This window comes from Rana temporaria, chromosome 12 (assembly GCF_905171775.1).
Source record: "Rana temporaria chromosome 12, aRanTem1.1, whole genome shotgun sequence".
NCBI classification, from domain to species: domain Eukaryota; kingdom Metazoa; phylum Chordata; class Amphibia; order Anura; family Ranidae; genus Rana; species Rana temporaria.
This window is the reverse complement of record NC_053500.1, coordinates 22730029-22741436: the sequence shown is the minus strand read 5'-3', so window position 1 is coordinate 22741436 and position 11408 is coordinate 22730029. Positions and strand designations below refer to the sequence as shown.

Sequence of the window (11408 nt, the reverse complement as noted above, 5' to 3'; positions counted from 1 at the left end):
TGTACAAAGCAAGGCCCATAAAGACATGGTTGAGCAAGTTTGGGGTGGAGGAACTTGACTGGCCTGCACAGAGTCCTGACCGCAAACCCAATAGAACACCCTTTGGATAAAGAGCGGAAACTGCGAACCAGGCCTTCTTGTCCAACATCGGTACCTGACCTCACAACATTCCCATAAAAACACTCCTAAACCCCGTGGACAGCCTTTCCAGAAGAGTTAAAGCTGGTATAGCAGCAAAGGGCGGGGCCAACTCAATATTGAACCCTACGAACTAAGACTGGGATGCCATTAAAGTTCATGTTCTTGTAAAGGCAGGTGTCCCAATATTTTAAAGTGGAGGTTCACCCGGAAATACCACTTTTTAACCTTAGATTCATGCTCATTTTGTCTAGGGGAATCGGCTAGTTGTTTTAAAATAAAAGCAGTACTTACCGTTGTAGAGAGCGATCTTCTCCGCCGCTTCCGGGTATGGGCTGCGGGACTGGGCGTTCCTATTTTGATTGACAGGCTTCCGACGGTCGCATCCATCGCGTCACGATTTTCCGAAAGTAGCCGAACGTCGGTGCGCAGGCGCCGTATAGAGCCGCACCGACGTTCGGCTTCTTTCGGCTACTCGTGACACGATGGATGCGACCGTCGGAAGACTGTCAATCAAGAAGGAACGCCCACTCCCGAAGACCCATACCCTGAAGCGGCGAAGAAGATCGTTTTCTACAACGGTAAGTACTGCTCGGATTTTAAAACAACTAGCCGATTCCCCTAGACAAAATGAGCATCAATCTACGGGTAAAAAATGTTTTATGGGTGAACTCCCGCTTTAAGCAATATAGTGCATTTCTTGTGCTTGTGTTTACACACCCACAGATGAAGTCAACTCTATGACGAAACTCGCCTGGGTTGGTTGGTACGGCTGTCCATCATAGTGACGTCATCATGTCAATCGTTACTGGCGTGTGATTACACAGCACAGCTGGAGAAACAATTTTGAACCGAGCGGTGGACGCCGCTCTGGATGCTCGTTTCTTTGATCGAATGATGCAAGCTGTTATGTACATTGCCTGACTTACTCTGTTTAAATGTAAGTGCACATTTTATATTATTCTGTCTTTTAATATTAAACCAAACGGAATTATGCTATGGGCCACTGTTTGTTTCTTTTCACACATGGGAGAGGATATCTAATGAGGATTGGATTGGATTTAACCCCTACTGTGATTTAAGTTACAATACAACGCTTATTACCCAGCGTTGTCTGGTAAGAGTTTTACTTGCTCATTGCACGAGTGGTGGTGGTTTTAAGGATATCGCTGGACTGTCTCTAGTGGGGATTTCTAAGTCTTCTCACGGAACATCTTGTTTGGGACTATTCTTTTTACCATAGTCTTTTCAAATGAATTTTTGGACTGTCATATAATAGCATTTAAATTCCATAAGGAGCGCTGCTGTATATATATATATTGTTTTTATATGTTGTTTTTTATTCCATGTTTATCTGTTTTTGTAACAGAGATTAAGTAGCAGCTCCAGCTATCATTAGCCTGAGTGCGAGGGAGGTGCATTATATATCTGCATATTGCCTCTCGCACAGTTTGGTTATATTTGTGTATTTTTTAATTGTTTATCTGTTTCTATAAGCGCCGAGAGCTTGGGGAAGGGCTGAGAGCTTTGGTTTACACACCCTGTTTATCTTTTAGGAGGCAACCAAAAGCAAAGATTCATGTGGTTGTATATTCATTTTTGTATATCATCTCTTTGATGAGGACATGTTAAAAACAAGACAATGTGGTTCCTCCAATCCAACATGGCCACCTCCAAAACGATTGTGTTCATAAACAGGATATTAAGTGAACATAAAGAAGAGAAGAACGATTAATTAAAAAAAGAAAGAAATTACTTTGTTAGGAAATAAAACATTTCCTCCAAAAAAATAATGCAATGTTCTTGCGTGACTTTGTATTGCAGCAATGACACAAATTATTTAGCAATGTTTCCTATTGACAGGCAGCCACCTGTTGCTTGGCATCACCTCATTCAGTTTAGGGGACTTTATTACCTCCAGAATGTAATATTATTCACATTTTTCCAGGCTATGACTGCTTATACTGTACTCAAAGGATTCTTATGCTGGGAAAACACTGTCCAAATTCGCCCAGTTCAGCAGGAACCCGATAACGTTCGGTAAGTGTGTACAGCTGTCTGTCCAACAGTAGTCCAGTATAACAGGAGTCTGACAGGGGTCCCCCTGCCAGAATACAAAGGTACATCAGGGGAGATCCCCGCTCCAACATCACTTTTGTTGGTACGGCGTTCGGTCGGGTTTTTTTTGTTCAGCCTGCTGGATTGAATGAAAAAAGTGGGTTGAGAAGATCTCGCTAACCTGAAAAATGTGTCTAAAAGTTGTCACAAACAGTTGTTTTTGGATTGAGCGTGTAGACATGTTAAAAAAAAAAACGTAATTAAAAGTTGGTTTGAATTATTAACCACTTCCATACCGGGCACTTATACACCTTCCTGCCCAAGCCAATTTTCAGCTTTCAGCACTGTCGCAATTTGAATGACAATTGCGCGGTCATGCTACACTGTACCCAAATTAAATTTTTATCATTTTGTTCCCACAAATAGAGATTTATTTTGGTGGTATTTGATCACCTCTGCGATTTTTATTTTTTGCGCAATTAAGTTTTTATTTTTTTCTGTTAATTGTTTTTGTAAATAAGTAATTTTTCTTCAATTATGGGCACTGATGGGCACGATGAGGTGGCATTGATGGGCACCGATGAGGTGGCACTGATGGGCATTCATCGGCAGCACTGATGGGCACTCATAAAGCGGCACTGATGGGTACTTATGGGTGGCACAGATGGGCACTGGGCATAGATAGGCACTGATGGACACTGAGTGGCAGTGATGGACACTGAGGGGTGGCACTGATGGCATTGCTGGGCATCATTCCAGCCAGTGCCCATTTGTGGGCACTGATTGGCATAGATTGTTTTTTTTTTTTTTGCTCGATTAAGCACCGGGGGGCACTCCCTGGTGGTCCAGTGTTGGCATCCGAGGGAGGGGCTACGCTTATAAACAATCAGCGCAAACCCTCCCTGTCAGGAGAGCTGCCGATCAGCTCTCCTCTACTCGCGTCTGTCAGACGCGAGTGAGGAAGAGCCGATCAACGGCTCTTCCTGTTTACATCGTGATCAGCCGTGGTTGGACATGGCTGATCACGTGGTAAAGAGCCTCCGCCGGAGGCTCTTTACCGAGATCGGAGATGCAGGGTGTCAGACTGACACCCCGCATCACCGATCGCCGCGCGCCCGTCGCCGGCATGAAATCCTGCAGGACGTCAATAGACGTCCAGTCAGGATTTCACAACCACTTCCCGGACGTCAATTGACTATTGACCGGGCGGGAAGTGGTTAAACATTCCTGGTATCGCGGACAGTTTCGTGCTTGCCACGCCAGTATCCATATCTGAACCTGAAAATATCAAGGTAGTACGTTCACAAGTTCCAAGCAGCTCCATCCACACATGCTGCAGAACCACCAAGACACTTCCAGAAAGTACTGGACAGGTTTGATAAAACTAGGTGAAATGCTAAAGCACTTCTTCAGGCAAAACCTTTATTCCAGGTAAGCATTACCAAATTCAGGTATTTAAAATACCCCTAGTAGAACCACTTGAATTGTTTTTTTAAATTGGCTTCCTGAAATTACCCACACATCAGAAGGTCTAGCAGTATGAGTCAGTCAGGGTTCTACAGTTTTGCACCGTATTGTCAGTCTAACCCTGTAATAAAGCCAACAGGGGAAGAGAGCAAATGGATGATGTGCTACTGCTCCCTTAATTGTCTAATCAACAGGCTGGAAGAGAGGAGATTAAAGTGGATGTAAACCCTCCATACACCCAGTGAAGTGAACAGCCTCAGATGATACACAGGGATGAACCAAATCTCCCTACATAGGTTTTACATGTATATCTGCTGTCTTCACGTTTATATACTGTTTAGAAAGTTCAGATCGTGTTAGGAGATTTTCTCTTCCTGGTTAACACAGAGTGTGATGTCTGGACATACAGCCAACATTGCTGATTGGAGGAAAAGAACACACCCCCTCTCATCATAGGCAGGGACTCTCAGAGCTGTTTTGCAATAGGACCTGCTACCTGATACTCTATTTTAGCAACCTCCCCTGACAGACGATTCATGCTGCTTTTGTCTAAACTCAGTGTCAGAGAATTTGTGAGGAGTTATCAGGCTGATAACAGAGGAACGGTTCAGGAGAGAGCTCATTGAAGAGAGATAACAAAATACTGCAGATATGTGTGCCCAGCTCAAATTTCATGAATTGAGTTTACATCCACTTTAAGGAAGCAGAACCAATGAGACATTTTTTCAAAGGTCACCCATCAGGGAGTACCAATACTATGATTTTTGAAAGAGTGGGGAGTTGAACCTGCATGGAGGATGCATGCAACTGTAAGACCCCTTTCACACCGGGACGTTTTTCATGCGCTTTTGGGCTAACAATTGCGCCTGTAAAGCGTCTGAAAAACACCTTCCCTGCAGTCCCAGTGTGAAAGCCAGAGTGCTTTTACACTGGGACGCTGTGCTGGCAGAACATTAAAAAAAAGTTCTGTAAGCAGCATCTTTGGAGCATCCTCCACCACTCCTGCCCATTAAAATGATTGGGCACTGCTGCCGAAGCGCCTGGAAAGTGCAGCGGCGCTACACAGGTGCATTTAACCCCTTATTCGGCCGCTAGCGGGGGTTTAATGTGCCCCCCTAGTGGCCAAATAGCACCGCTAAAATGACGGTAAAGCTAGCGGCGTTATACTGTCAACGCCCACCCCAGTGTGAAAGGGGTCTAAGAGTAAGGACTTGTAAACACAGGCTTTTGTACCCATGATTTGCGAGTTCCTCAAAACAAATAGGCAGGCCAGAAGGGGGTCAAATGCAGCAGCAAAGAAAAGCAGTAGCTTCTCAAACTGATCTCAAATGCATCTTAAAAGCCCGCTGCATATGCCAAGCAAAACAAGCCCTAAGGTAGGTCAAGTACAGTATGTGCAATATGTAATAGAGATGCTGAAATTATATTTTTTTGTGTCATCACAGCTACAAAGAATTTTGTTTGAAACTAGCTACTCACTTCCTTTGATGGCCGAGGTTGCTCCTCGAAGTCGGCCTTACATGGTTTAAAATGTGGCCGCTTTAGCAGGAGTTGGCCAAGATTCTATCCATCTATGGGCAGGTTGATTTTACCCAAGTCGATCCATCAACTTGGGTATAACAAGCCTTCTGGATTTTTTACATGTGATCACTGTTGGCGGCTATAGCAGCTAGAAGGAATCATTGTGCTCTGCCAGCCGGAAAGGCTTCCTGTACCCCAGCCCTCCACCCTGCTGGCAGAACACAATAGCACTAAGGGAGGCATTACCCCATTAACGCATTGATGGGGAATTCGAGCAATGGTGAAAGGAAAGAAAGTCAAATCATCATGCTTAAAACACCATGTCTGGGTTAGCCTTCTGTTGAGATTTTGTAACAGAGAGAACAGCACAACATGACCTGAAAACTATCACTATCTCTCTTTACTCCATATGTGTCAGATAAACAGCACATCTTGCCATTATCTTCACTGTAGGATTCCCAGGCTCTAGACTAGATCAGATCAGAAGTGCAGAAATATCGCTGAATTAGATCAGAACATTTATGCTTTTTCTCTGTCCGGAAAAGCATTGAACTCGGCTTCGTAAGCTTCCTGCTGTGAGCATTATTTAAAGCTCCACCACCATCTGTTGTTTAATTTTATATGCTTTGCAATCCATCACAGAAATATTATTTTTTTCTTCTTTATCCAAACCATGCTCCCTCGAGTTGTCATAATCTGGCTATTTATGACATTCTCCGAATACTGCATCTCTGCTCGATTTCCTTCAAACAGCACAAGGGTAGGAAGATTTCACATTCCCCACTGAAGAGAACGGACGACTCGTTCCATTGCAATTGTCTCACCCACCCAAAAGCTAGATTTCCGTTTTGGTGAACAACACACTAGTCTCTAATGCCGCGTACACACGATCATTTTTCAGCATGTCCAAAAAACAACGTTTTCCCAACTTCATCATTAACCACTTCCCGCCCAAGGACGTCATATGACGTCCTGGACTTTCAGTGGGGATATCTGAATGATGCCTGCAGCTACAGGCATCATTCAGATATCTATCTCTATCTCTTCAGCCGACCAATCCCTGCACCATAAGAACGATCATAGCGGCGGTTCCGCCGCTTGATAGTTCTTATAGGCGGCGGGAGGGGACGCCCCCCTCCCGCCGCCATCTGGTGCTTCTCCGGGCTCTCCTTTGCCATCGGAGACACGGAGAAACGATCCGCCGGCGTCCGATGGAAACCATAGAGTAGACTGGTGACCAGATGGTCACCAGTCATCTCTATGATCGTCGGAGGCCCGGGCGCGATGTTATGACGTCACGCCTGGGTCCTGGAATGTAAACACAGCCGCAATCGCGGCTGAAAGCATTAGATCGGTGAATTATTTTTCACGATCTAATGCTTTCCAGCCTGGAGGAGAGATGTGGGGTCTTATTGACCACGCATCTCTCCATAAAGAGCACCTGTCACAAACCATTCCTATTACAAGGGATGTTTACATTCCTTGTAATAGGAATAAAAGTGATAAAAAAAAAAAGACAAAAAAAGTGTAAAAATAAAAGAAATTGAGTAAAATAATAAAAAAAAATTTTAAACGCCCCTATCCCCGGTAGCTCGCGTTTAGAAGCGAACACACACTTAAGTCCCGCCCACATATGTAAACGCCGTTCAAACCACACATGTGAGGTATCGCCGCGTGTAACACTAAATTTGTAACTTGTAAAAAAAAAATAAGCGACGCCTATGGAGATTTTTAAGTACTGAATGAATGAATGAAGAACTTATATAGCGCGGCACATGCGAACTAAATCGCCTCTGGGCGCTTGTTGTTCCTGTCTCTTTTGGTATCAGAAGAGATGAGTTTTGATCTTTCTCCTGAATGCTAAGTGGCTTTCCTCCAACCGAATGCTGACGTTTGGCACCATTCCATGAGTGTGGGCAATTTTAAAGCGTGACTTGTTAGGTATCTATTTACTCGGCGTAACTTCATCTTTCACATTATACAAAAAAATTGGGCTAACTTTACTGTTTTGTTATTTTTTAATTCACAAAAACGTTTTTTCCCCCCAAAAAAAGGCGTTTGAAAAATTATTGCGCAAATACTGTGCGAGATAAAAAGTTGCAATGGCCGGCCTTTTATTCCCTAGGGTGTCTGCTAAAAAAACATATATAGTGTTTGAGGGTTCTGAGTAATTTTATAACAAAAAAATTATGATTTATGCATGTAGGAGAGAAGTGCCAAAATAGGCCCAGTATGGAAGTGGTTAAAAACTACGTTGCCCACACACCATCGTTTTTAAAAAATGATCTAGCAAAGCGCGGTGACGTACAACACGTACGACGGCACTATAAGGCTCCATTCACATCTAGGCAGACAAATTCGCAGCGTTTTGTCCCGCGAATTGCGGCGGCAAATAGTGGCGTTTTGTACCGCGATTTGCGGCGACAAAACACTGCTATTGTCCGCCTAGATGTGCCCCTCTATGGAGATGGTTCCCGAACGCCGCCTGAAAAAAAGGTCCGGGACCCTTTTTTCAGGCGACAGGCGGCAGGCGTTCGGCGTGGAGATGTGAACCATCTCCATAGAGGGCAATGTCTTTTCATCCCTCTGGCGGCAGCGGCGTCGCACTACAGGCGACAAAACTCCTAGATGTGAATGGGGACTTAAGGGGAAGTTCCATTCGTCTTTGGGCTGCTTTAGCCAATTCAGTGTTAGTAAAAGACGATTTGCGCTTTTCTGTCTGTAACAGCGTGATGAATGTGCTTACTCCATTATGAACGGTAGTTTTACCAGAACGAGCGCTCCCGTCTCATAAGTTGCTTCTGAGCATGCACGGATTGTTTACGTCGTTTTAGCCCACACAGGATCATTTTTTACAACCCGAAAAACGACATAGTTTAAAACTACTTTAAAAAATGCAGCATGTTCGAAAAAAAAAAAATTGACGTTTTTCAGAACCTAAAAAACGATGTGCAGGCCACACACGATCATTTTAAATGACGTTTTTTAAAAACAACGTTTTTTTCATGCTAAAAAATTATCGTGTGTACTAGGCTCCTCTTTCACATTAGTGAGATTTCAGATGCAACTTGCATTGTTTCAATGGTGCCTATTCAAATCAATGCAGCTCAGCACAATGTGATTTTGAAAAAAAAAATCTACTTTAGATGATTCCAGCATAATTTTCACCCCATTGAGTATGCAAACCACAACAAAGTTCCACTACATAATCGTTCTAAATATCAGATAGTAGCAGTGTAAACCTAGCCTTAAAGTGGATGTAAACCCTCCATACACCCAGTGAAGTGAACAGCCTCAGATGATACACAGGGATGAACCAGATCTCCCTACATACGTTTTGCATGTATATCTACAGTTTTTACATTTATATACGGTTTAGAAAGTTCAGATCGTGTTAGAAGATTTTCTCTTCCTGATTAACACAGAGTTTAATGTCTGGGCATACAGCCAAGGTAGTCAACATTGCTGATTGGAAGAAAGGCACACACCCCCTCTCATCATAGGCAGAGACTCTCAGGAGGTGTTTTGTAATAGGGCCTGCTCCTAATTTATTTATAGCAACCTCCCCTGACAGAAGATTCAGGCTGCTTTTGTCTAAAGTGTCAAAGAATTTGTCAGGAGTTATAAGGCTGATAACAGAGGAACGGTTCAGGAGAGAGCTATGGGACTGCAGATGCAGATATGTGCCCAGCTCAAATTTCATGAATCGGGTTTACATCCACATTAAAGAGACATTGTTACCATGTTATTTTTAATGTCTCTTCAGTATATAATAGATACTACTGCTTTTTTTTTTATTATTGAAAAATTTTACCCCAGTTCTGAGAAATTTGATTTCCCATTTGGGACAGACTCTGACACTTCTAGGGGGGGGTGTGTGTGTGTGTGTGTGTGTGTGTGTGTGTGTGTGTGTGTGTGTGTGTGTGTGTGTGGGGGGGGGGGGGCACAACTGCCTAAAAAGATTATAATATATACACACCCACACACAGCATCTCACAAAAGCGAGTACATCCCTCACATTTTTGTAAATATTTAATTATATCTTTTCATGTGACAACACTGAAGAAATTACACTTTGCTACAATGTAAAGTAGTGAGTGTACAGCTTGTATTACAGTGTAGATTAGCTGTCCCCTCAAAAATACTCAACACATGTCCTTACTCAACTCCTAGGTATTGAATAGATCTAAGGAGGACCCACTAGGTGCTGCAGACGAGCATACATCCATTGCGCTTATATCAGTATCTCTCTTCTTCTTCCTAGTTATCTTCTTTCTCCCCCTCCTCTTTCTTGGTAATCTTCTCTGTATAAATAAGAGAGAGGAGATGATGGATGCACCCACTTCCGGCCACACAGTCTCGGGCAGAACGTCACCTTCCGTCCTCCCCCTGTTGTGCTCTGGGAACACTCGGCTCCCAGAGCACAGCGGGAGCCAATCAGCGGCTCAACTCGCGCATGCGCCGTAGGGGACCGGGTAGTGAAGCCGGAGCGCTTCACTTCCTGGTTCCCTCACTGAGGATGGCAGGGGGCAGCAGAGTGACGAGCGGTCGCTCGTCCTCTGCTGCGGACATCACTGGACTCCAGGACAGGCAAGTGTCCTAATATTAAAAGTCAGCAGCTGCAGTATTTGTAGCTGCTGGCTTTTAATATTTTTTTTTCATGGCACATCCGCTTTAAGTCAGTCATAAATGGATCGAAAATCGGCTGATTCAGCAGGGGCCCACTGAATTCCGATCCATGCATCAGCAGGGCAGTTGTACAGAAGTCAGTCTATTGATCAGCACCGGCAGTGCTGATCAGTGTGTTCTGATGGCAAGGAAGTGTGAGTGGTGGTGGTGGAGATCGTGGGCATCGCATTGCAGGAGGGGTGGCGAGTTCAGCTCCACTTTAAAGTGATACTTATTTGTTTAAAAATAACAAACATGTCATACTTGTCCAGCCCGGATCCTCCTCTTCTCAGGTCCCTCTTCAGTGCTTTTTGCCCCTCCCTCCTGCCCAGTGCCCCCTCAGCAACCAGATTGCATCTGAGCCAAGCCGTGTGTCCATTCAGACACAGAGCTGCGGCCCATCCTGCCCTCTCTCTCCTCATTGGCTCACTGACTTAGATTGACAGCAGCAGGAACCAATGGCACTTCACTGAAGTCTCAGTCAATTAGGAGGGAGAGTCCTGGACAGCCGAGTCTCTTGTGCAACATCGCTGGATCGAGATGAACTCAGGTAAGAATTAGGCGGGGCCGCTACACACAAAGGCTTTTTATCCTAATCCATTCTTCCTTCTGCCTTTACAGCCACTTTAATAGCTTCTACATGACCAAATTTGAGACCGGCATATATTTTACTAATAATTGACTAATTATTCACAATGTCTCCACATCCACCTCTGAGGTTTCTAGTTAGGAACAACAGAACAAAAGCAATAAGGTATGAATAGGGGCTTGAAAAAATATACTCCCGCGCTGTCAGTAGGCTAGAATAGTAGCTTATAATCCTAACTATCATTTTGGGTTGATTGACTTTATACATTTAACAGCAGCTTTAAAAAAAAAAGAAAAAAAAAAACAGGAAAGAAATGTGTCTGAAACAGAATACTGGCTTTGAAGGTAAATCAAATGACGGTCTAATGATGACCACATTTACACTTTGGTCACAGTGAGATAGATACGTTTAAAAGAATAGAGCGACTCACAATGGCCCATTAAACGCCTATGGAGAGAGAATTCCTGGGAAATTTATTTCTAAGGTGCTTTTTCCCCCTAAGTGCTCCCCACTGGACATAATATTTTAAGGAAAACAGGTGGCCAAGGTTTATAGAAAGTGTAAGCTTATATGTAAGATTTATGGGGTGGAAATGCGTATCTGCGGGGGGGGTTTGCTACAGTAACTGCAATGTGAAATGATTTGTTTCACCCTAGCAGTGGGCCAGCCTTTACATCTCTATGCTATCCACCCAAAAAAACCTGCAAAGACAGTAAAAGCTGATGTTGACGCAATTGTCTTGGTGTTTAAAATATGCACACTATGGAATATCAGACAAATTATTTATACGCTCTGATTGCCAGAAGTGTTACAGGCACTTTGATCTTAGACTGTCAGCTCCAGTTAGCCAGGGAAACACTTGCTAAAATTTTGTGTACTCACAAATCATTGAATGCAATAAAAAAAAATAGGGAGGGGGTGTGAAGAAACTTGTTTATACATTTGTACAAGTATCAAAAATATTTTA

General features: G+C 43.7%; 1 long non-coding RNA gene across 1 annotated transcript in view; it reads right to left on the bottom strand.

Annotated features, from left to right (window-relative positions):
- Positions 1–1977: 1977 nt before the first annotated feature.
- Positions 1978–11408, bottom strand: part of LOC120919400 — a 29091-nt gene continuing 19660 nt past the window's right edge. Inside the window, exon 3 of the long non-coding RNA XR_005744563.1 lies at positions 1978–2335. This is a non-coding gene — a long non-coding RNA (uncharacterized LOC120919400). The remainder of the gene's footprint in view (positions 2336–11408) is intronic.